Consider the following 27,155-nt stretch of genomic DNA (forward strand, 5'->3'; position numbering starts at 1 on the left):
AACTTTGAGTGGCAGTTACAATGACATTTTTAAAAACTGATATGAGTTTGCTGCTTCTAAATTTAATGGAGAGCTTAATGAAAATTGTTTACTTAATTAAATTGTTAGATAAAAGAATCAGTCAGAGAACCACTGGGTTTCTTTTTGAGGTAACACAGTTTGTATAGTTTAATATCAGGTGTAGAATCAGAACTTGAGTGGTACTGAAATATAAGGTATATTTACAGCAAGTCTAGAGCTTTTATCTGAAAGTTAGGACATTGTTTAGAATAGTGAGGAATTAAGAAACTTAATGGAGATATTCAGTTGCCGCTGAATATGTTAAATGGGAAAATTTAAGGGATTTTCCTTCTCAGTAGAAATAGTCTTTCTTCTCTAATGACCTCTTTTGAGGATAGTTATCTCTCAAAGGTATATAAATTTTCCTCAGGTCCTACTTATACCACAGTATAACACATCATCCCCAGGCCCAAAATTTTACCTTGTTACATATTAGAATTTACCTGTAGAAGTTAAAGTACCCTGCTGTTTTTCTTGACCACTTAAACAAGATTTTCATTTTTTTAATATAAATTTATTTATTTTAATTGGAGGTTAATTAGTTTACAATATTGTATTGGTTTTGCCATACATCACCATGAATCTGCCACAGGTGTACACGTGCTTCCCATCCTAATGAGGTGGATTAAACAAGATTTTATGAGTATGTGGCCTAGACATTTGCCTCTTTAAAATATTCTCCAGAAGAAGCTTATCATCTCACCACAAATTTTATATACAAGATATATAAATACACACATATGTACATAATTCCTGTTGTTGTTTAGTTGTTATGTCATGCCTTACTCTTTCATGACCACATGAACTATAGCCCACCAGGTTCCTCTCCATGGAATTTCAAGGCAAGAAAATTGGAATGGGTTGCCAGTTCTTTCTCCAAGGGGTCTCCCCAACCCAGGGATTGAGCCCCCATTTTCTGCATTGTCAGAAAGATTCTTCACCTCTAAACACTATATGTGTGTGTGTGTGTGTGTGTGTGTGTGTATAATACATACATACATACATTTTTTAATATTCACTATAGTATATACACACTATATATATATGTTATATATGTGTATTATATATATATGTATGTGTATGTGGGCTTCTCTGAGAGTTCAGTTGGCAAAGAATCTGCCTGCAGTGCAGGAGACCCTGGTTCAATTCCTGGGTCCTGAAGGTCCGCTGGAGAAGGGATAGGCTACTCACTCCAGTATTCTTAGGCTTTCCTTTTGGTTCAGCTGGTAAAGAATCTGCCTGCAATTCGGAAGACCTGGATTCAATCCCTGGGTTCGGAAGATCCCCTGGAGAAGGGAAAGGCTACCCACTCCAGTATCCTGGCCTGGAGAATTCCATGGACTGTATCTTCTATGAGGTCACAAAGAGTCAGACATGACTGAGAGACTTTCACTTTCACATTTATGTGTGTGTGTGTGTGTGTGTGTGTAATGTATCATCTTCATCCAACTGCCCCAAAAAAACAAAACAAGGTAAATATGGAGGAAACATGAAATACTTTATTCCTAGGATAATAAGGGTGTATTTCACTTCCATCCACACAGCAGAACAGTGACAGCTTCCACCTTAAGGTCAAGGAAGAGTGGAAGTGTAGTTACCATGTGTTTCCAGGAAGATAAAGACATGGGTAACATTTAGCTAGCATGTGCCTCTGAGAGTAATCATGGAATATAAATGGAAAAAGAGAAAATTTAATATTTCATAGCAGCATTCTATATAAGAAAGCTCTCAATTCAGTATCAAGTTTCACGAACACTGGTTCCCCATCATATTTCTGGTGCCATTCTCTTTTTAGCTTCTTCTCACCCCTTTCAATGCCAATAGTCACTTCCCAAACCCACATATTTTTTTTTTGTATATTATAATATTTTAACTCTTATTTCTACTTAAACCTTTCCCACCTACATACTATGCTCACAATCATGCCTTTGTTAAATAAATAGACCCCTTAACATTTTTCTGAAGTAAAAGAATGTTTTCTATCCATCTAAGCCAACCAACTCAAAATGTTGTTATTGCTGTTCAGTCACTAAGTCCTGTCTTTCTCTTTGATTCCCTATGGACTGCAGCAGACCAGCCTCCTCTGTCCTCCACAGTCTCTTGGAGTTTGCTCAAATTCACATTCACTAAGTTGGTGATGCTATCTAACCATACCATCCTCTGTCGCCCCCTTCTTTTGCCTTCAATCTTTCCCCAGCATCATTTCCAATGAGTTTGCTCTTCACATCAGGTGGCCAAAGTATTGGAACTTCAGCTTCAGCAACAGTTTTCCCAATGAACATTCAGGATTGATCTCCATTAAGATTGATTAGTTTGACCTCCTTGCAGTCTCAAAATATAGATAGATTTAAAAACAAACAAGTTTACTTGCTGTCATAGAATCTTTCAAAATCCCTACACTTTCTATTCATATATTAAAAGTTACCACAAATATTTAAAGATGGCCTGCCAGATGAGAGATACTGTTGCCAGGAAGACAAACTCATCACAGTATTCATGCTATTCAGAGATACCCAGTGAATTATGTCACATGGTATATGTAAGTGCCCTGTCACAAACATATATGTGCTCAGTAGTCTTTTTGTTGTTGTTGTTCTTTCTTTCTCTTCTTTCTTCTCATACAGTCTTCTCTGTTAGAGCCTCTCATCTTGGTTTCCCAACATGCACTTCTTTGGTTGGCTTCTTCAGTCTCACATTTATGACCTTCTCTAGGACATGAGGATGGAGAAGGCAATGGCACCCCACTCCAATACTCTTGCCTGGAAAATCCCATGGACGGAGGAGCCTGGTAGGCTGCAGTCCATGGGGTTGCGAAGAGTCAGACACGACTGAGCGACTTCTCTTTCACTTTTCACTTTCATGCATTGGAGAAGGAAATGGCAACCCACTCCAGTGTTCTCGCCTGGAGAATCCCAGGGACAGGGAACCTGGTGGGCTGCCGTATCTGGGGTCGCACAGAGTCGGACACGACTGAAGCAACTTAGCAGCAACAGTAGGACATGAAGATAGGATATGGTACAAGGAGTCTAGAGTTTTAAGAACATTTCAAATAAGTGAATAAGCACTAGAAATATAATTTTCCTAAACCTGTTCTATTTGTGTGAAATGTGTCTAATTTTAAAAGTATATTCCTTAATTTTAATTCCTTAAAAAATATGTCTTAAATGTATTTATTCTATGACTTACCTTGTTGTTGCTATTGTTCCTAGAGTGGTAACATTCAGTAGAAACATATTTGCAATGTGTCTATCATGTATTGAAATCAATTCCTTAGGTTAGTATGTTGTGCACAGTGTTTCAGATGGTGAACAACCTAATTGTTTTTCGTCACTCTATACTGATCAAGAAACAAGCAAATAAAAAAATTTTTATTTTTTAAACATATCCTTCAGATAAAGACCTCAATTTTCTTTTACCCATATATTATCCCAGAAATTTCCTCCGTAGTGGCTGAAAATAGTTACAAATGCCTTCTTTTCTATCTCTCCCATGTTTGTTTAATACCGCTTTTGTGAACAAGTAAAATATTGGTAAGTTATAAAGAACATTGAAAGAGATTGATAACAGCTGATTTATAAGTTTATAAAACTCTGCTTGTATCTACTTATTATATATATTTCCTCAGATCTATATGAAGGACTGCTGACATTGTGAACATTTGTTATAGGATTTTCCCTACATATAAAACCTTTTACCTTAGATTCACAAATGTTCCTACACTTTTTTTTTTTTTTTGAGAAACAATCTCTGTTTCTATTCAAAGACTAAACTAGCACACATTAAGCCTGCCTATCTAACACTGAATTTTTAGAAACAAGGAAAAAAAAAGTTAATGCATTGATAACAAGAAAAGGAAACTAGTGTCTCATAAACTATTCATAATCTTTCAAACATAGAAGACAAAATGAATTTAAAGAAGTAATCCGTAAAATGTGTGGCATAGTATGCTTCTATTAATAAGAGCTCACAATCTTCTGTCTGGACAGAAACAGACAGAAAAGACAGGAGGCACTGCACCACATTTCCTCCTGCCTTTTCAGTTTTTCTCCTTTGCAGTGGCAGCCAAAGAAAGGTGTTATTAGTTTGATTACCCCCACAGAGACAACTAGGAAAATTTTTCCCTGTACACTTCTAACATGTGTCAGGCAATAGCCATGGAGGCAGACACCTACAGGCAAAAGCACAGGGTTTATGAGTTGAGTTAGAGTGACAGGGCAATGCCCAAGGCAGCTGGCTATACACTGGAAGAAACGGGGGGCTCACACCCAAATTTTCTTCTCAAGTACTATGCCTGCCATGTCTTACACTCTTCTGCCACTCTCATAGAAAATAGATCAAACAAAAGCTGCAGCATCTGCTGCCAGGTCTTTACCCATAAGCAGGCTGTGCAAAGGATGCTATAGGCAATCTGGTAGAAAGTTCAGCTAGGAAAATAAGTACATTTCATAGCCAACACTAAGAAACAACTCAACCAACACAAGAACTAACACTTGAGGAATCAAAATTAATAAAACAAGCAGAAAAGATGATTTCCACTAATTACACACTTAGAGGCATTAATGATATTGGGTAATATTCTAGCTATAGAAGAAAAAGCCAGATCAGGATTTGGAAAAATCAGCATATACAATCAATTGTATGGTAAGTATAAATGACCTATTTTAAGTTTATTAAAATATGAAAAAAGTAAAAAATATAGGACATGCAAGTGAAGTATCAATACATAGCTTACATATTATAAATATATATGCTGTGCTCAGGTGCTCAGTCATGTCCAACTCTTTGTAACCCCATGGACTGTAGCCCACCATGCTCCTCTGTCCATGGGACTATCCAGGCAAGAATGCTATAGTGGGTTGCCATTTCCTCTTCCATGGGATTTTTCTGACCCTGGGATCGAACCTGAATCTCCTCCACCTTTTGTATTGGCCAGAATATTCATCACCACTGAGCCACCTGGAAAACCCTATAATCTATTACCAATTCCAGTTTCACATCTTTCCTCTTACAAAACAATTTCATTATTTCTTTTCTTTCCTCAGTTTTCAATATCTCCTCCCTCTTTTCTTTCAATTAATGATTGTATTTAACAGTGCCATGCTCCTCTGAGAAACATTCTGATTTTGTTCATTTGTTTGTTTGTTTGTTTTGTTTAGCCCTCAGCTTCAAGTGTCTTTTTACCTTAAACAGCCAGCACCTGGAGTTTTTTGCCAGAGGACTAACTTAGACTAATCGATTCTGTTTTGTAAGAACAAAGAAATTCCAAGAACTGGGAATTTACAACACTGGGGAATATTTAAACAATGAGTGATGAATATAGGTATATGAAAGTCCAGCTCATTTGCCTTTCATCAGAACAACTTTTTATAATTTACACTCCAGAATTCCCCTCTAAGATCAAACTAAAGATTTACTCTTCCAGAAAATGTCTTCTTTCTTGACTTCACTTTTGTTGTCCTCCCTGCCAGCCCATCCAATCTCTTTTTTGAAATTTATTTATTTTTAATTGAAAGATAATTGCCTTATAGTATTACTTTGGTTTCTACCAAACATTAATATGAAACAGCCATAGATTTACTCATGTCCCCACCCACTTGAACATCCCTGCCACCTCCCTCCTCATTCTACCCTTCTAAGCTGTTCCCTAGGCCCAGTCTGAGTTCCCTGAGTCATACAGCAAATTCTCATTTACTATCTATTTTACATATAGTAATGCACATTTCAATGTTACTCTCTCCATACCTACCACCCACACCTTCTCCACCACCCAGCCGTGCCCGAGAGTTTGTTCTCAATGTCAGTGTCTCCATTGCTGTTCTGCAAATCGGTTCATTGGTACCATCTTTATTAATTCCATATATATGCCTTAGTATATGATAGTTTCCTCTTTATGACTTACTTCACTCTGTATAATAATATCTAGGTTCATCCTCCTCATTAGGACTAACTTGAATGCATTCCTTTTTATCAGTTCAGTTCAGTTCCTCAGTTGTGTCCAACTCTTTGTGACCCCATGGACTGCAGAGTTCCAGGCTTCCCTGTCCATCACCAACTCTTGGAGATCACTCAAACTCATGTCCATCAGGTCAGTGATGCCATCCAACCATCCTATCCTCTGTTGTCCTCTTCTCCTCCTGCCTTTAATCTTTCCCAGCATTAGGGTGTTTTTAAATGAGTCAGTTCTTCCCATCAGGTGGCCAAAATATCAGAGCTTCAGCTTCAGCATCAGTCCTTCCAATGAATATCCAGGACTGATTTCCTTTAAGATTGACTGGTTGGATCTCCTTGCAATCCAAGGGACTCTCAAGAATCTTATCCAACACCACAGTTCAAAAGCATGAATTCTTCGGCGCTCAGCTTTCTCGATACCCCAAATCTCACATCCATACACAACTACTGGATAAACCATAGCTTTGACTAGATGGACCTCTGTTGGCAAAGTAATATCTCTAGTTTTTAATATGCTGTCTAGGTTGGTCATAGCTTTTCTTCCAAGGAGCAAGTGTCCTTTAATTTCCTCCTGATGGATGAGTAATATTCCCTTGTATTTGTACCTCAGCTTCTTAATCCATTCTTCTGCCAATGGACATCTAGAGTGCTTCCATGTCCTAGTTATTGTAAACAGAGCTGTAATGAATATTGGGTTGCATATGTCTTTTTTCAATTTTGATTTCCTCAGGATATATGCCTAATTGTGGGATTGCTGGGTCAAACAGTTTTTATTCCTAGTTTTATAAGGAGTCTCCATTCTGTTCTTCATAATGGCTGCGTCAATTTGCATTCCCATCAACAGTGCAAGAGGGTTCCCTTTCCTCTATAGCCTCTCTGCTGCTGCTGTTAAGTCACTTCAGTCATGTCCCGCTCTGTGCAACCCCATAGATGGCAGCCCACTAGGCTCCCCCATCCCTGGGATTCTCCAGGCAAGAACACTGGAGTGGGTTGCCATAGCTTCTCTAACATTTATTATTTGTAGATTTTTTAATGATAGCCATTCTGACTGGTGTGAGGTGATATCTCATTGAAGTTTTGATTTGCGTTTCTCTAATAGTCAGTGATGCTGAGCATATTTTCATGTGTTTGTTAGCCATCTATATGTCTTCTTTGGAGAAATGTCTGTTTAGATGTTTTGCCCTTTTTTTTTTTTTTTTTGATTGTGTTCATTGTTTTTCTGATATTGACTTGTATGAGCTGCTTGCATATTTTTGAAATGAATCATTTGTGAGTTTTTCATTTGCTATTATATTTTCCCACTCTGAGGGTTGTCTCTTCACCTGGTCTATAGTTTCCTTTGCTGTGCAATAGCTTTTAGGTTTAAGTAGATCTCATTTGTTTATTTTTGTTTTTATTTCCATTGCTTTAGGAGGTGGGTCATCGAGGATCTTGCTGTCATTTGTCATAGCATAGTCTGCCTATACTTTCCTCTAAGAATTTTATAGTTTCTGGTCTTACTTTTAGGTCTTTAATTCATTTTGAGTCTGTCTTTGTATATGGTATTATGAAGTGTTCTATTTTCATTCTTTTACACACAGGTGTCCAATTTTACCAGCACTACTTATTGTAGAGGCTATCTTTGCCCTATTGTATATTCTTGCCTCCTTCATCAAAAATAAGGTTTCCCTAGGTACATGGGTTTATCTCTGGGCTTTCTGTCTTGTTTCATTGGTCCATACTTCTATTTTTGTGCCATGCTATCTTGATGACTATAGCTTTGTATTATAATCTGAAGTCAGGAAGGTTGATTCCTCCAGGTCTATTTTTCTTTCTCAAGATTGCTTTGGCTATTAGGGTCCTTTGTGTTTCCATATGAAGAGTGAGATATTTGATCTAGTTCTGTAAAAAATGCTATTGGCAATTTGACAGGGATTACATTGAATCTGTAGATTACATTTGGTAGTATAGACATTTTCCCAATATTGATTCTTCCAATTCAGGAACATGGAATATTTCTCCACCTGTTTAAGTTGTATTTGATTTCTTTCATCAGTGTCTTATAATTTTCTGTATATAACTCTTTTGTCTCCTTAGTTAGGTTTATCCCTAGGCACTGTATTATTTTTGTTGCAAAGGTAAATGGGATTGATTCTTTAATTTCTCTTTCTAATATTTCATTTTTACTTTATAGGAATGCAAGTGATTTTTGTGTATTGATTTTATATCCTGCCACTTTGCTAAATTCACTGATCAGATTTGGTAGTTTTCTGAGAGCATCTTTAGGATTTTGTCTGTATAGTATCAGGCTTCCCTGGTAGCTTAGCTGGTAAAAATCTGCCTGCAATGCATGAGACCCTGGTTAAATTCCTGGGTTTGGGAAGATACCCTGGAGAAAGGATAGGCTACCTACTCCAATATTCTTGGACTTCTCTGGTGGCTCAAAAGGTAAAGGATCTTCCTGCAATGTGGAAGACCTGGGTTTGATCCCTGGTTTTGGAAGATGCCCTGGAGGAGAGCATGACAACCCACTCCAGTATTCTTTCATCTCTCCATGGACAGAGGAGTCTGGCAGGCTATAGTCCATGGGGTGACACCAGAGTCAGACACAACAGAGTGACTAAGCACATGTATAGTATCATGTGGTTTGCTAAAAATAAGAGTTTTACTTCTTTTCCAGTCTGGATTACTTTTATTTGTTTTTATTCTGTGATTGCCATGGCTAACACTTTCAAAGCTGTTGAATAATAGTGGTGAGAGTGAGCACCCTTGTTTTTTTCCTTATCTTAGAGAAAGTGCTTTTAGTTTTCACCACTGAGAATAATGTTTGTGGTGGATTTATCATACATGGCCTTTATTATATTGAAGTAGGTTTCTTCTATTTTTTGAAGAGTTTTTATCATAAATAGGTGTTGTTTTGTCAAAAACTTTTTCTGCATCTATTGAAATTATCATATGGTTTTTACCTTTTGATTTGTTAATATGATGTATCACATTGATTGATTTGCATATGTTGAAAATCCTTGTATCTCTAGGATAAACCTGACTTGATAAATTTGACTTGATCATGGTGTGTGATCTTTTTAATGTGCTGTTGAATTCTGTTTGCTAGAATTTTGTTGAGGATTTTTATATCTATGTTCATCAGTGATATTGATCTTTAAATTTTTTGTTGTTGCCTTTGTCTGGTTTTGGTATCATGGCAATGTTGGTCTCACAGAATGATTTTGGAAGTGTTCCTCCCTCTGCAATTTTGTGGATGCATTTTAGAAAGACACTGATTAGTTCTCCTCCATATTTGAGAGAATCCATCTGGCCATGGGCTTTTGTTTTTGGGGACATTTTTGATCACAGTTTCAGTTTTAGTGCTTATAATTGGGTTGTTTATAATTTCTATTTTTTCTTGGTTCAGTCTTAGAAAATTGAACATTTTAAATAATCTGTCCATTTCTTCCAGGTTGTCCATTTTATTGGCATATAGTTGTGTGTAGTAGCCTTTTATTACTTTTTGAATTTTGTGTTGTCTGTTGTAACCTCTCCTTTTCCATTTCTAATTTTGTTGATTTGATTCTTCTCCCTTTTTTTCTTGATGAGACCAGCTAATGGTTTGTGAATTTTGTCTATCTTCTCGAAGAACCAGTTTTTAGTTTTATTAATTTTTACTATTGTTTCCTTCATTTTTTCCCCTTATTTCTGCTCTGATATTTATGATTTATTTCCTTCTACTAATTCTGTTATTGTTGTTCTTCTTCTTCCAGTTGTTTTAGGTGTAAAGTTAGGTTGTCTCTTCAATGTTTTTTTGTTTCCTGAGGTGGAATTGCATTGTTGTAAACTTCTCAATTAGAACTGCTTTTGCTGTATCCCACAGGTTTTGAGTTGTCGTGTTTTCATTGTCATTTATTTCCAGGGTTTTTTTTTTTTTTTTTTTTGCTTTTGATTTCTTCAGTAACCTGTTCATTATTAGGATTGTATTATTTAATCTCCATTTGTTCATGTTTTTTACAGCTTTCTTTCCCCCCTGTAATTGATATTTAGCCTTATTGTACTGCAGTCAGAAAAGATGATTAATAGGATTTTAATTTTTTTAATTTACTGATTTACTGAAATTTGATTTGTGACACAAGATGTGGTCTATTCTGCGGAATGTTCCAAGTCCACTTGACAAGAAAGTGCATTTTTCTGCACTTGGTTGGAAAGTTCTGAAGATATCAATTAGGTCCATTTATTCTAATGTTTCATTTAAGTTTTGTGTTTCCTTTTTAATATTCTGTTTTGATGAACTGTCTATTGGTATAATTGGGGTGCTAAACTACCCTACTATTATTATGTTGCTGTCAATTTCCCCTTTTAGGTCTGTTAGTATTTGCCTTATGTATTGAGGAGCTCTTATGTCGGGTGCATAGATATTTACAATTGTTACGTCTTCTTCCTGATTGAGCCCTTGAGCATTATACAGTGTTTTTCTTTATCTATTGTAATAGTCTTTAAGATCTATTTTGTCTGAAATAAGAATTGTCACTCTGGCTTTGTTTTAATTTCTATTTGCATGGAATATCTTTCTCCATCCTTTTATTTTCATTCTGTACGGGTTTCTATGTCTGTACTGAGTCTCTTTTAAGCAGCATATCTATATCTATATCTATCTATCTATATCTATATCTATATCTATATCTATATCTATATATCAGTCTTATTTTTGTATACATTCAGCCAGTCTGTATCCTTTGGTTGGAGCATTTAATCCATTTACATTTAAAGTAATATTACTATTGGCATTTTATTAATTGTTTTGGGTTTGGTTTGTAGGTCATTCCTTTCTTTTGTGTTCATTGCCTATATAAGTCCCTTTAGTAACTGCTGCAAAGCTGGTTTGGTGCAGCTAAATTCTCTTAACTTTGGTTGTCTGTAAACTTTTTGATTTTTGCATGAAATGTGAATGAGATTCTTGCTGGAGAGAGTAATTTTGGTTGTAGATTTTTTTTCTTTAATACTTTAAATATATTTCCTTCTGGCCTGCAGTTTCCCCTGAAAGATGAGCTGTTAATCATATGGGTTTTCCCTTCTATGTTACTTGTTGCTTTTTCCCTGCTGCTTTTAATATTCTTTATTGTATTTAGTATCTGTTAGCTTGATGAGTATGTGTGTTGATGTTTTTCTCCTTGGGTATATGCTGTATGGGACTCTGCACTTCTTGGATTTAATTGATTATTTCCTTTCCCATGCTGGGCAAGTTTTTAGCTATTATCTCTTAAAATTTCTTCTCAGTGCCTTTCTTTTTCTCTTCTTCCTCTGGGACCCCTATAACCTGAATATTGTCTTGTTTAATATTATCCCAAAGGTCTCTGAGGCTATTCTCATTTTTTTTTTTTTTCATTCTTTTTCCTTTATCCTGCTCTTCAGCAGTTATTTCCACCAGTCTATCTTCCAGCTCATATATCCCATCTTCTGCTTCCAGTAATCTACTATTGGTTCCTTCCAGAGTATTTTGAATTTCAGTAATTGAGCTATTCATCTGTTTCCTTATTCTTTATTTCTTCTTTGTCCTTGGTAATTGTGTTAATTGTTTCCTGCATTTTTCTCATTCTATTTTCAAGGTTTTGGAACATCCTTGCTAACATTATTCTGATTTCTTTTTCACTTCATTTGCCTATTTCCTCTTCTTTAGTTGGTCTTGTATGTTTCTAGTTTTTTCCTTCATTTGTGCAATACTTTTCTTTTTCCTTTTTTTTTTTTTAATTTACTGTGTTTGAGATCTCCTTTTCCCAAGCTTTTAAGTTGAATTCCTTCCTCCTTTTGATTTCTTCCCTTGGTGAGTTGGGTTGATCCAGTGTTTTGTGTAGGTTTCTGTTGGGTGTGACTTGTGCTTGTGCTCTGGTGGGATTAGGTAAATTTGTTTCCCCCCCTTCCCCCCTCTGGTGGGTTGGATTGTATGAGGTGGCAATCCCTTTTGTTTGCTAAAGATTTCTTCAGTTGCTGAATCATGTTTGACTTTTGAGACCCCATCTACTGCAATGTGCAAGGCCTCCCTGTCCTTCAACATCTCCCAGAGCATGCTGAAATTCATGTTCATTGAGTCAGTGATGCCACTCAACCATCTTGCTCAAAGTAGTTGCCTTCTCCTGCCTTCAAACTTTTTCAGCATCAGTGTCGTTTCCAATGACGTGGCTCTTTGCATCAGGTGGCCAGTGTATTGGAGCTTCAGCCTCAGTATCAGTCCTCCCAATGATTATTCATGACTGACTTCCATTAGGATTGACTGATTTGATCTCCTTTCTGTTCAAGTGACTCTCAAGAGTCTTCTCCATCACCACACTTCAAAAGCATCAATTCTTTAGTACTCAGCTTTCTTTATTGTCCAACTCTCATATCCATACATGACTACTGGAAAAACCATAGCTTTGACTATGTGGACCTTTGTCAACAAAGTAATGCCTCTGTTTTTTAATACACTCTAGATTGTCATAGCTTTTCTTCCAAGAAGCAAATGTCTTTTAATTTCATGGCTGCAGTCACCATCTGCAGTGATTTTGGAGCCCAAGAAAATAAAATCTATCACTGTTTCCATTGTTTCCCTTTCTATTTGTCATGAAGTCATTGGACTAAATGCCATGACTTTCATTTTTTGAATGTTGAATTTTAAACCATCTCTTTCACTCTCCTCTTTCACTTTCATCAAGAGACTCTTTAGTTCTTCTTAGCTGTGTGCTGTAAGGTGGTGCCTTCTGCATATCTGTGATTTTGATATTTCTTCCATCAATCTTGATTCCAGCTTGTACTTCATACAACCCTGCATTTTGCATAATGTACTCTGCATATAAGTTTAATAAACAAGGTGACAATATATAGCCTTGATGTGTTCCTTTCCCAATTTGGAACCAGCTGTTCCATGTCCAGCTCTAATTGGTGCTTCTTGATCTGCATACAGGTTTCTCAGAGGCAGGTTAGGTGGTCTGGTTTTCCCATCTCTTTTAAGAATTTTCCCTTTTGTTGTGATCCACACAGTCAAAGGTTTTAGCATTGTCAGTAAAGCAGAAGTAGAGTGTTTCCTTTTTCTGGAATTCTTTTGTTTTTTCTATGATCCAATGGATGTTGGCAATTTGATCTTTCTTTCCTCTGCCTTTTCTAAATCCAGCTTGAACATCTGGAAGTTCTCCATTCACATACTGTTGAAGCCTAGCTTGGATAATTTTGAGCATATCTTTCCCAGCATATGAAATGAGTGCAATTGCATGGTCCTTTGAACTTACAAGTAGCTGAGAAAAGAAAAGAAGCAAAAGGCAAAGGTGAAAAGGAAAGATATGTCCATCTGGATACAGAGTTTCAAAGGTAGTGATTAGAGACAAGAAAGCCTTGCTATGAAAGCCTTCCTAAGTGAGCAATGAAAAGAAATAAAGGAAAGCAAAAGAATGGAAAAGACTAGATATCTTTTCTAGAAAATTAGAGATACCAAGGGAATATTTCATGCAAAGATGGGCACAAGGAAGGGCAGGAACAGTATGGACCTAACAGAAGCAGAAGATATTACGAAGAGGTGGAAAGAATACACAGAAGAGCTATACAAAAAGATCTTAATGACCCAGATAACCCTGATGATGTGATCTGTCGCCTAGAGCCAGACATCTTGGAATGTGAAGTCAAGTGGGCCTTAGGAAGCATCACTCCAAACAGAGCTAATGATGATGTAATTCTAGCTGAGTTATTTCAAATCCTAAAAGATGACACTGTGAAAGTGCTGCACTCCATATGCCAGCCAATTTGGAAACCTCAGTAGTGTCCACAGCACTGAAAATTCCAGCTTTCATTTAAATTGCAAAGAACGGCAGTGTCAAGGAGTGCAGATGATTAGGTTTGTTTGTTTGTTTGTTTGTTTTTTCTTGTTTTTGTTTGGGTAAGTCATCCTGACCTGGGTGCAGACAACAGTTGGGTGATGCCAGGTCTTATATACAGGTGAGGATTTTGTGGAAGTTCTCACTATCAATAAGCCCTAGAGTTAGAAGTTTTCTGGCAGTCTAGGTTCTTGTTATCAGTGCTCTCCCTTCAAAGGCTCAGGGCCCAATCTCTGGCTAGGAAACAGATTTCACTGAGATTCTGGCTATGGAACTGAGGTGTTTTGCTGTGGTATTTAAGTGGATTTAAGCAAACACACTAAAGCAAGAAACAAAAGGCAAATACTAACATAAATAATGGCTTACATACACGCATAAAACCTAAATAGTACAAAAAAAAATAAATAAAAAAGAAACAAAGTAGAAGAGATTGGCCCAACGAGCAAAGGAAAGCAAAAAAGATATCAACCAGTTAAAAAGAAAAATAACTAAGGTATAAATTGCAAAACAAAACTAAAACAATATGCCAACTGGGGAATAAAGGAATGAAAGCAAAAAAAGACTAATAAACATGGTGAGAAAAAGAAAGAAAAGAAGGAAACAATAGAAAGGCAAAGTTAAATAGAGGCAGATAAAAGAGATTTATATACATTAAAGAATAATTTCAACAGGAAAAGAATAAGAAAAGCAAAGCAAAGAATATATGCAGAAAACTAAAAATGATAGTTTTTTAAATTAAAATTTATAAAATAAAATAAAGGAAGGGGCCCTTCAAGACTGCAAAAAGGCCAGTGTAGAGGGAGACATATTTATGGGAAATAAAATGTGTGATTAACAACAACAACAAATTCTCAAAAGTGCAAATAGATTTAATAGTACTAATAAAACCAACAGCTACAGCAGAGGGGTAATAAAGGAAAAAAGAAAAAAAAATTCAGAAGCAACTACAGAACAAGTTAAACTATAAGAATAATAAATATTTTTCTTGGATCTCAGCTGTCAGCGTCTTTTCCCTCACTGTGAGTCACAGTCCACCTCACCTCCTTAGGATGCCCTCCAACACTGGCTGGTCTCTGGACCTGTTCTGGGGACAGCTCAGACTCTAATCTGGTTCTACTCCTGTGTGTTCTTACCTCTAATGTCCACATCTGCTCGTGCTAGTACACTTCATTTTGTGGGACCTCTCATTGTCCTTTTACATATTCCATAGATACAAAGTCTGCCTAGTTGATCCGGTGGATTCAATCTGCAACTTCTATCATTGATGGGAAGGTCTGGGGTTCTCTTCTTTAGCAACACCGCCCATGGGTTTCAATTGTGCCTTTATCTCCACTTTTGTGTTTGATTCATCCACTGGAGTTTGCTCTTGAGGGTGCCCTAGAGGACTTGGGTCTGCCCCAGGGAGGAGTGGGTGTGGAGGTGCTGGAACTGCTTGGCTCACAGGGGCCCTGGCAGTAGCAGCTACTCAGGGGAGCCAGCAGCTAGAACAGCAAGGAATATGGTGCTTTCAGGTTTTTTTCCTAGCCTCTGGCTCTCTGCCCCAGTGGGGATTGCATGAAGGGGTAGCACAGGAGCTTGGGTCACAGGGACCCTGAAATTGCCAGATACACAAGGGTGCTGGTGGCAATTGTCACAGGAAATATGGTTCTATTAGGGTATTTTCTAGCTTCTGGCATCTCTGCCCCAGTGAGGAATGAGCATGGAGATGGTACAGCTGCTTGGGTCATGGGAACTCTGGAGGCACCAAGTGTGCAGGACACCAACTGCCTCAGCTGTAAGAGCTATGGTCCTATTAGAATCTTTTCCTGGCCTCTGGCAGCTGGAGATCAGAAGGCCTTTTTGGCTAATCCTTTTCTGTTGTTTGGACCATTCAGGCACTTACAGGACTCCCTGGCTGGGGTCCTTTTCTATTCCTTGGCGCAATGGGCACTTAAAGGTCCACCTGTCTGGGGTCCTTTTCTGTTGTTTGGCACATCAAGCAGTTTAAGGGCAACACTGAATAGGGTGCTTCTCTGTTGCTGGGCATGTCAGCTGTTTAAAGTGCCACCCTTTCTGTGGTCTTTCAGCTGTCCAGTGCTGACGTGTGGGGAGAGAGGCTGTAAAGATGGCTTCATCCCATGTGAATGACTCAGTGGCATCACTCTGGCTTTCCTTCACAAGCATTTCCTACTGTGATCTCCTCCATCAGGTGCCCTTGGATCATCCCCCCATAGTCATAGCAGCAGAGTTTGCCCTGGGATTGCTCTCCAATCTCTCTATTCCAGGTGTATTCCTGATGTATCTGTGGAGAGAGATGTACTCCACATCCACCTACTTCTCTGCCATCTTGGATCTCCCCCACTCTCTCTTAATGGTCTGTCCTGAGAGTGCTTTGTTTACATTTCTCATGCAAAAATACTCAGCTCAGGTTCTCTTGTGAAAAGAAAATCCTTATCTAAAACAATGTATTTGTGTTTTGACTGAGAAAATTAAAAAAAAAAAAAGGAAAGAAAAAGATTTCTATAACCTGTTGCTTCATCTACTCATCTATCTATCCCTGTATCCTACAATTTTTCCTGTTACAATCGGAAGACTATCATAATCTCAGTCCCTGCACTAATTCCCATACTTTACTACTTGCTCAAAAATTTTGATTTAGCAATTTCTGCTTTCTCACATCACCAGTTTTTCCCTCTCTGATTCATGATTTAATCATCAGTAACTGTAGTGGTTGAATGATGAATACCCACCCCAGACATGCCTGTACCTTGGAGCCCAGACTCTGTGAATCCCCCTTTATTTGGAAAAATAAGCTGTGCAGACATTATTAAGGACCTTGACATGAGATCATCATGGATTATCCAGGTGTGTCTGAAATCCAATGACAATTTTCTTTAAAAGAGAATAAAATGAAGATGGAGACAAAGGAATAAGAAGAAATGTGACCAAGGAAACAGAAATTGGAGAAACCAAGGAATGCCTGGAGCCGCCAAAAGCTGGAAGAGGCAAAGAAGAACCTCCATAGGTGATGTAGTCCTTCTGAGAACTTGATTTTAGATTTCTGCCCTCCAGAACCATGAGGGGACGAGTTTTAGGCCACCCATTTCATGGTAATTTGTTGCAGCAGCTATAGAAAACTAATATCCAAGTATCCAAAATCACTGCAGATGGTGACTGCAGCCATGAAATTAAAAGACATTTGCTCCTTGGAAGAAAATTTATGGCCAACTTAGACAGCATATTAAAAAGAAGAGATGCTACTTTCTCAACAGTTTGTCTAGTCAAAGCTATGGTTTTTCCAGTAGTCATGCATGGATGTGAGAGTTGGACTGTGAATAAAGCTGAGCGCTGAAGAATTGATGTTTTTCAACCATGGTGATGGAGAAGACTGTTGAGAGTCCATTCAACTGCAAAGAGATCCAACCATTCCATCCTAACGTAAATCAATCCTGAATATTCATTGGAAGGACTGATGTTGAAGCTGAACTCCAATAATTTGGCCACCTGATGCGAAGAACTGACTCATATGAAAAGACCCTGATGCTGGGCAAGACTGAAAGTGGGAGGAGAAGGGGTCAACAGAGGATGAGATGGTTGGGTGGCATCACGGACTCAATGGACATGAGTATGCATAAACTCCAGGAGTTGGTGATGAATAGAGGGACCTGGCATGTTGCAGTCCATGGGGTAGCAAAGAGTCAGACAAGGTTGAATGACTGAACTGAACTGATCCATACAAGGTCCAAACATCCAAACAAGAGAATAATTGTCTCTTCCTACAGCTTCCAGTGTTTTTTTTTTTTTTTTTTCTCCTTTTTTCATGAATCCCTTCCAATCAGATTTTTCTTTTTCCCACATCACTGCGAGAAAGTGCTATTACTGTAGTTACCAAAGACCTCAACTAATAGATTCTAAATCCAATTTTCATTTCTCAGTCCTTATCTTACTTGACCTATGGACAGTCTTTGACACAAGGGATCACTCTTTTCCCCCTGAAATAATTTCTCCACTTAGCTTCCAGGGCACTGCACTCACCAGCTTTCCATCAACTCTACTTTTGCTACTCATTTTCTATCACCCCAACTTCTATAATTTGGTTTTCTCTAATATTTGCTCTTGCATTTCATCTTAAATATTAATATCAACTCCTAGGATAATTCATCCAATTTTGTGGTTTTGAATAAAATGTATATACTGATATATTTGTAAATTATATTTCTATTCTAGTCCTTACTATGGACTTCAAGTCCAAATAATTAACTATTTATTACATATGCTAAAATGTGTAATCATTTTGCCAAATCTAACAAATCCAACTGAACACTAACATTCCTTCCAAACTCCTTCTCCCATGTTACTTATGCCTTAGTCACCATGAATCTTATTTTTCTTGTTATGTAAGCCAAAATATTTGAGTTATGTTTAACTCATTTTAACTTGCTCCTCTAACTCATCAGGGAATCCACTAGGTCCTCCTACAAATTCAAGAATTGACCTACATTTCACACTGCCAATATCCTGAGCCAACCCAAGAACTTCTCTAATGTGAATTATTGAAATAGCCTTCTAAATTATCTTTCTTTTGACTTTTTCAGCTTCCTCTCAACATAGCAGTCACTGTGATATCATTAAAATATAAACCAGCTGATATTCTGTCCCTTTTCAATACCAACCATTATCTTCCCACAACACTCAAATGAAAAAACAGATTTCTTAAAATGACCTTGAAGTACCTACATAATTTGCCTCTTCCATTACATCTGGGGTCTCATGTCCTAGTGTCTTCCTTTTTTACTCCCTTTAACGATAATGATAGGTATCTTATAGCTTATTTAAAAAACAAAGAATACTCCAACTACTTTAAAAAAATGCTTTCACATACTTCTCTGGCCTCCTTATTTAAAATTTCAATTTCCCTTCCTACATTATTTTTCCTCCTTAGCACAAAAAAGTATGTGATTTTCTATATATTTTACTACTTTTTTGTACTTTGCATTGTTTGCCTCCCTCAGATTTTAAGACCCAAAAGTTCAGTGATATCTGCCAGTTATTTTCACTTTTGTATACCCAGTACCTGGCACATAGTATGGCCATAATTAATCTTTGTTGAAAGACTAAATGAAATGATAAGAAAATGTTAATCCTGAGAGGTGGGACACCATAAACTAAAGCATCAAAAATAAAATATTTATGCTCTATTTGCAAATTTTAATGATAATAAAAGATTCCTAAGTCACACAAATGATCAGAGCTCAAGTTTGCATAGTGGTGGTGGTGGTTTAGTTGTTAAGTGATGTTTGAAACTTGTGTGTCTGACTTTTGACTCATGGGCTGTAGTCCACTAGGCTCCTCTGTCCATGGGATTTCCCAGGCAAGAATACTGGAGGGGGCTGCCATTTCTTTCTCCAGGTGGTCTTCCCCGCCCAGGAATCAAACCCGGCTCTCCAGTATTGCAGGCAGGCTGACTCCTGCATTGCAGGTGGATTTTCACCAACTGAGCTACTTCCCTGGTAGTTCAGTTGGTAAGGAATCCACCTGCAATGCAGGAGACTATCTGCAACACATGGAGTCACAAGAGTTGGACATGGCTTAGGGACTAAACAACCACAAGTTTGGTAATTCAACCAGTATTTTATATTAAGCATTTAATGCCAGATAATGTTTGAACTCCTCCTCAGACCTAAGATCATGGCATCCTGTCCCATCACTTCATGGCAAATAGATGGGGAAACAGTGGAAACAGTGCTGACTTTACTTTTTTGGGCTCCACAATCACTGCAGATGGTGATTGCAGCCATGAAATTAAAAGATGCTTACTCATTAGGTTGGAAAGTTATGACCAACCTAGACAGCATATTAAAAAGCAGAGACATTATTTGGCCAACAAAGGTTCATCTAGCCAAGGCTATGGTTTTCCCAGTAGTCATGTATGGAGGTGAGAGTTTGGACTATAAAGAAAGCTGGGCGCTGAAGAATTGATGCTTTTAAACTGTGGTGCTGGAGAAGCCTCTTGTGAATTCCTTGGACTGCAAGGAGATCCAATCAGTCCATCCTAAAGGAGATAAGTCCTGAATATTCATTGGGAGGACTGATGATGAAGCTGAAACTCCAATACTTTGGCTACCTGATGTGAAGATCTGACTCATTTGAAAAGACCCTGATGCTAGGAAACATTCAGGGCAGGAGGAGCAGGGGATGACAGAGGATGAGATGGTTGGATGGCATCACCGACTCAAAGGACATGAGTTTGCATAACTCCAGGAGTTGGTGATGGACAGGGAAGCCTGACATGCTGCGGTCCATGGGGTCGCAAAGAGTCAGACATGACTGAGCTACTGAACTGAACTGTTTGGATTCCAGTATTTATTTGTAACAAACTGCTTCTTTTGACACATGATTTTATGTATTTTTAAAATCATTAGTAATAACTACATGTCAGAACACACCATATTGTATGTAAAGAACTGAAATTAAAGAAGATTTTTTTAATGTATTATTGCTTTTTTGAACTGATTATTGCCAAAATTATTATGATAAAAATTTAATGTACGTATATATTTGCTTCTCTTTAAACTAACAAGGAAAAGTAGGAATAATGTACCACTGTGATTTTTCCCTAAACAATGTCTCAAAAATGGACTCAAAAAAACACATTCTTTCCTTAAAGATTTTAAGTGAAAGTTATTCATATAGCCCTCCTAGATACTCATTATGTTTTAGTTTTAGTGTAGTTTCTTATATCTATAACAACTTCCTTAGGTGTTAATTGAGGTCTGCTCTCAAGAGCTATGCCTGGATTGTTTAACCAAAAAATAATTTATATCAAAGCATTTCATTAAATATCACCAGGTTCTTCTTATATAACTAATTCTAAAGAAGAAGCAATGTTATATAATAGGGGGAAAAAATCTCTGAATACCAATATACCAGTTTGTATTATTTCAGTAAGTAGTTATGAAACTTTGAGGGAATCCATTAACCTCTTTTGGCTTCTTTGTTCTCATTTGTTTAAAACAATTATTTTAAGCGTATATCTTGATTAACTTTTTAAAAATGGTAGGACTGTTGAGAGAGAGCAGGGGAAAGAAAAAAGAACTATCTAAAGATAAACACATTTATCTGGAGGTAATGTTAATTTTTATAGATTCAGTACATTTATTGTAGGTAGTCACCCTTCATATTCTTTATTAATCACTTAATTTTTCATGAGACAAATATTTGAGGGATGCTTGAATAATTACTATGCAGAAGACATTCTGGTAGGCCTCAAAAGTACAACAATGAAAAACACAGATATAGTCACTGCTTGGGATCTTTCAGTGTCTCACATCATGCAATACACTTGTCATACATAAAAAAAGGAGATGAAAGTATGTTTAAACTGGAAAGTGTATGCTTACCATAAACCTTTTTATATTGAAAATGTTTTAAATGCTAGTTTGACTAAAATACATTTGTAGAGTTAATCTGGCCCATTTGGTCTCATAATAAGTGGCATAAAATGCTGTATGTTAAGGGAGTTAGAGTGTGAAACAAATACCTTTGTACTCTCTAGCATGTTTTATGGCCCAGGAAGAATGCTTCCATGTGTTAATATTTAGATTATACATTCTTCAAAGATTTGTGTCCCTGGAATTAGAAGAAATAATTTCAGAAATAGTGTATCTCATGAGTTTAAATCCATATAATAACTTTTGGAAGAACTGTTGTTAGTAGGTGATATATCATTTTTTGTAGTGAGAGTTAAAAATAATGCAAACATACAAGAAAACTATATAGTTGTCACTTCAAAGAACTATTTGTAGGTACTCCTGAGGTCAAATTTAAATCAAGAGGAAACAAAAAGCATGGAAATCTGCAGAAAGATATGCTTGCCCTAACATGATGAGGACATGTAATGTCCATACATTACTCAAATATTGAAAGTGGATATATGTTAGAAAACAATTTTTGCTATTGCCTTTATTACAGGAAAATGAGTTCACTTTTAGTGTTTTCTTAAATTCATCTTCTTCTAATATAGTCAATGCATACACAACTTTCCTTCCATTAGTTAAGCTTGGAACTTTTTATTATTATTATTATTATGGTGAAGTGGAAAAAGTTAGCAGTTTGTTAGTTTGCCAGACAAAGGAGGGCATAGCAGGCTAATGTCCAGAAAATCATTTGTCCTAAATTGGGGAAGATAGTGAGAAATTATATAGTAATTTTTTAGAGAGGATTTGATCAGTTCAGAGATATCCTTCTGATGGGTTGGTGGTGAGGTAAGTTGGCAACCTTCAGGTCCACTGGTCTAGGGTCCTCATGCTTACAAGCAGTATACCATCATTAATCACTGTTTCCCACTTGGAGGAGGTTTTAGCATCTGGTCTCAGGACTCAGTGAAGCTTAGATTTTTGATATCTCATCACAGAAACAATTCAGTGAGAGACAAACTGATAGGTAAGAAGTGGATTTATTCAGAGAGAAACACACTCCACAGACAGAGTGCAGGCCATCCCAAAAGGAAGAGCTGCTAAACCTGGAATACTTTTCATTCTCAATCAAGCAATCTGTTGTTGTGCACACCTGATTTGCTGAGAGCTGCTGGTAGAAAATCTCACAATTAGAAATCTAAGCTCTCAGTGTGGCCTAGCAAACTCTCTTTCTTTGAAAGTCAGTTTCTTTCCCACTATCTACAACAGCTTTTTTCAAAGTTCTCATCAGTTCTCCAAATCCATCTCTCTATTCTGAGCTAAAGATTTCACCTTCTCAAAGACAGAAAAAGTTCTCAGACAAGAATAGTCAACTCCATTTCATTAGGACAATAAATCAAGCCACCATTTCTCATACAACACTGTCCTTCCCAATCCACATTAAATTATAAAGAAACACACAAAAACAACTGAAGATAAGGAAAAGGATGGTTTTCCAGATGCCTTAGTGGTAAAGAATCTGCCTGAGATGCAGGAGATGTAGAAGACACAGGCTCAATTCTGATAGCTTATGGTGAACGATGTTGATTTGTGATCTCCAAAGAAGATGATTTAGCTTCAGGACCAGGGACCAGGTTTGATCACTCAAGAGCTTTTGTGTAGCAGAGATTTATTAAAGTATAAAAAGGGACAGAGAAAGCTTCTGACATAGACATCAGAAGGGGGACTAAGTGCTCCCTGGCTAGTCTTAGCAAGGGAGTTATATACTTTTTCATTTGGTTATTAAAGTAAATCAAAAGAATGTCTCAATGTTGTAAAGGTCTTACCAGACCCACTCCCACAACATACATTTTAAGATGACAGGATTAGTCAGAAGGTTCTCAAGAAGGAGAAACCTGTCCTCAAGCAGGGTACATTGTTGTTATATATATATAAAAAAAAAAATCATTGGTATGTCAGAGAGTGTTTTGCCTATGTTCTCCTCTAGGAGTTTTATAGTTTCTGGTCTTACATTTAGGTCTTTAATCCATTTTGAGTTTATTTTTGTGTATGGTGTTAGAAAGTGTTCTAGTTTCATTCTTTTACAAGTGGTTGACCAGTTTTCCCAGCACCACTTGTTAAAGAGATTGTCTTTAATCCATTGTATATTCTTGCCTCCTTTGTCAAAGATAAGGTGTCCATATGTAATTTAAGGGAAAAACATATCTTTGAGTGAGATGAGTTGTTTTGTTGTGCATTCATCAGCTCTGGGCTTAAAAAAAGAAAAAAGAAAAAAAAAAATTTGTCCTTTTCTACTCCTTGAAAACTTCAGACCCCTTTCTCCTTCTTAAGAGCCCCAGACTCCTTTCTCCTCCTTGGGGACCCCAGACTTCTTATAAATCTACCTAAGAATTGACTCTCTCAATTCTTGGGTCAGGAAGATCTGCTGGTGGAGGAAATGGCAAGCCACTCCAACCCACTCTCTTGCCTGGAGAATCTCACGGAGAGAAGAACTTGATAGGCCACTGTCCATGGGATCAGAAAAGTTGAACATGACTGAGCAACTGAACCTGCATTCATGGCTTCTAAATAAACTTGTCATAACAAAACTTTCTTTTCAGTTTCAAATTTAGTATCTGCTTCTTAAATAGAAGTTACCATTATCCTATCTGTTTCTTGAACTAGAGAGAAATTTCATTTTACTTCTTACAATAGTGACACCTTATACTCATTTGACTAAATAGATTACTGTACAGGTATAAGCTCCAGAAACACTTCAATACATTTGACAGATTGAAATAAATAAGAATCCTTCACTAATATATGATTATCGGAAAACAATTTGAAAAAAAAAATCTGAAATTTGAATATAAAGTTGGAAATAAAGTAGGCGCAATAGCTACAAGTCCTGGTGGCTTAGATGATAAAGAATCTGCCTGCAATGTGGGAGACCTGGGTTCAATCCCTGGGTCAGGAAGATCCCCTGGAGAAGGGAATGGGTATTCCAGTATTCCTGCCAGGAGAATTTAATGGACAGAGGATCCTGGTGGGCTACAGTCTATGGGATCACAAAAAGTTGAACACAGACTGGCAACTCGTTTCATATATGATATTATACATATTTCAATGCCATTCTCCCAAATCATCCCACCCTCTCCCTCTCCCACAGAGTCCAAAAGAAATAAAATTTAAAAACAAAAAATCAAAAAGTTGAACACAACTGAGCTACTAACACACAATAGCTACTCAATTTTAGAAAAGAATGTGCTAAAGATTAAAAAAAAAAAAAACAAACAAATTACATTGTCTTTTTCTAATTGAGCTGTATAGTCTTACTCTTTTTTTCCCCAAATCATATTTAGAACTACATGAAGTAATAGATGGTAAAGAACTACCTGACAGTTCAAGAGATGTAAGATGCCCTGAAGGAAGCCATGACAGTCCATTCCAGGATTCTTGCTTGGAGAATCCCATGGACAGAGGCACCTGGAAGGCTACAGTCCATAGTGTAGCAAAGAGTCAGACATGACTGAAGCAACTTAGCAGGCATTCATGAAAGAACAGAGTCTTCCTTTCCACAAAGTTCCTGCTACATAGAACTTAAATAGGGGAAATGCAAGAGAATTTTCACAATGGAAAATGACTTCTTTGATACTTATTCATTCATAGAGAGACAGGAGGTGAGAGAAGGAGAGAGAGGAGAAAAGATAAGGAAAACAGAAAAAGAGAATTAAAATTAAGCAGAGGAAATAGGGATATGTAGAAATCCCAGAGGATGTAAGTAAAGGCATCATGTGAATTGGGGAAAAAAGATATTTATGTTTATATTTGTTTTCAAATAGATCATGTACTCCTTGAAAAAAAAAAAAATGGCAGCAGGCTATCTCCTTTTCCCATTCTATATAGTCTCTGCTCTGCTCTGTTTAGTATGGTCACTGAAAAATTATATTTACTCACCAACCAAGTAATCCAGCAGCATATGTAGAGGTCTTCTCTCATTGAATTGCCTTAAGGTATGAATTAAAATGTAAACCTGTATAATATCAATAAAGCTGACATAAAACTTTTGTTCCCAAAGATAGAAAGTGAAAAGAGCATGGCCTTAGGGTAATATACTATGCCTGAAGGCTAACCAAGCCTCCTGTCACACATTATACTGGAGTGTTATTACATTTTGTCTATTAGAGACATAGTGCCCTTGGGATTTTACAGGGTTTTGAACATAAATCCTTCACCAGCTCAAATTTTAGTTGATGCAGAAGTATATATACCCTAGCTCTAATGCTCATGAGTAGGACAAAATACCAAATCATTTCTTGAGATGCCTAATGTGAGAGTCAAATTACCAGGCTTCACCTAGCAAAAGAGAATGCTAATTAAAAGGGTAGGACATGTTCCAGTTGTTCTAATCAAAGAGAGCTTAATCCTTCCATAAGCTGGTTGGCTTTGTTGGAGGAAATTCTGAACAACCTTGTTACTTTTGATAACTGTAAGCTACTGACTCATGGCCCCTTGACAGCTAGCTGAGCATGTAATAACATTTCTCTGTATTTGGGGACTGGCTTAGCTGGCTTTATAATAGATTATTGTGGATGTTAAAGTGAAATGTTAGTCTTTCTTTAAAGCTCTGTATTCCCTGGTAATTAAGGTTATAAAAAGGGCACTGAGCACAATACAGTTTCAAGGTCGCCAAACACAGATATAACAGCCTTCAGTTTGTGTAAATAAGGTATTAACAAAGGTTTATTCTGCAATTGTGTCATGAAAAATAGGATTTTGAAGAGCAGTTTGATGGAAAAGTATTTTGAGGTAAATTTTAAAGTGTTTCTTTTTTCCCTTTTAGTTCCAAAAAAAAAATCGAATAGAAGCAAAATCAAGTGATATTACAGAAACACAGAAAAATGGAAAATATATACAATAAAAAAAAAAGTTGAATGCTATTGGTTAAAGAGAAAAAACAGGATACCAGAGCAGAATGTCATCCAAAAAGCATTTGAGTATTGGGTATAACAAGAACCTTGGAGAAATCACAACCTTTGGCATGGAAATGTTTACAGAGATCACCGAACAAAGATTTCACCTTAACTTTCAAAGCAGTGACAGTTATTGGTTGTTTGTGTTTCCAGTTAATTGTAAATGGAAAAAACTAGAGAAAAAGTTCACCCGTGAGAGCTATTTAGCTACTTATTTCAAAGGAATACATTGAAAATTTCATTCAACTTTGGAGTTTTGATATTCACTCACCATTTGATTAGTGTCTTATATTCGTCATTACAGTAGGGAGAAATGTTACATTGTGTGTTTCATAAAAAATATCCCTTTGTGATGATCAATTACCATGCAATTTGAAATTTAAAAAGAGAAGAAAGATTTCCTATGTAAGTATTATAAATGCAAAACAACTTTCTTATAGCATGAAAGAGTCACACTAATGGTGTAGATTACTGTTGCATAAGTGTCCTAGAGTTAGGAAAGTATAATTTATAGGAAGGCAATCTTATTTTCATTCTACCAGATAAGATTAGGGCAGGTACCCACCCCCCAGGAGCCAGCTTCTTTGCTTCAATTTTAAACTGCCAAAAGGGAGGATATGCAGTGCTTTATAGTGCAGACAAAAATGTCACACTAGTAATTGCTATGCAGGTGCTTAAGTACATGCCAAACAAAACCATAAATTATATTTCTCATGCTTTAGGTGTTAATTGTATTAGTAGTTAAAAGAACAATTACCACATAATATGTACCTTTTTAAAAGATAGAAATAATCAGGAAAATCATTCAGGTAACCTTTTGTGACAAATTAAGACTTCCTTTCATGACACTTTACATCTTAATGCTCATCTATCTTCTATACAGAAATATTCATTTTAGTCAAATTTCTTCCATCAGATGCCATTTATAATATGTTGAAGTCTTCCAAAATGCATCAAATAAAGCTATAATTTGTGATATAATGAATTCATTTAAA

This window comes from Bos indicus, chromosome 12 (assembly GCF_029378745.1).
Source record: "Bos indicus isolate NIAB-ARS_2022 breed Sahiwal x Tharparkar chromosome 12, NIAB-ARS_B.indTharparkar_mat_pri_1.0, whole genome shotgun sequence".
NCBI lineage: Eukaryota > Metazoa > Chordata > Mammalia > Artiodactyla > Bovidae > Bos > Bos indicus.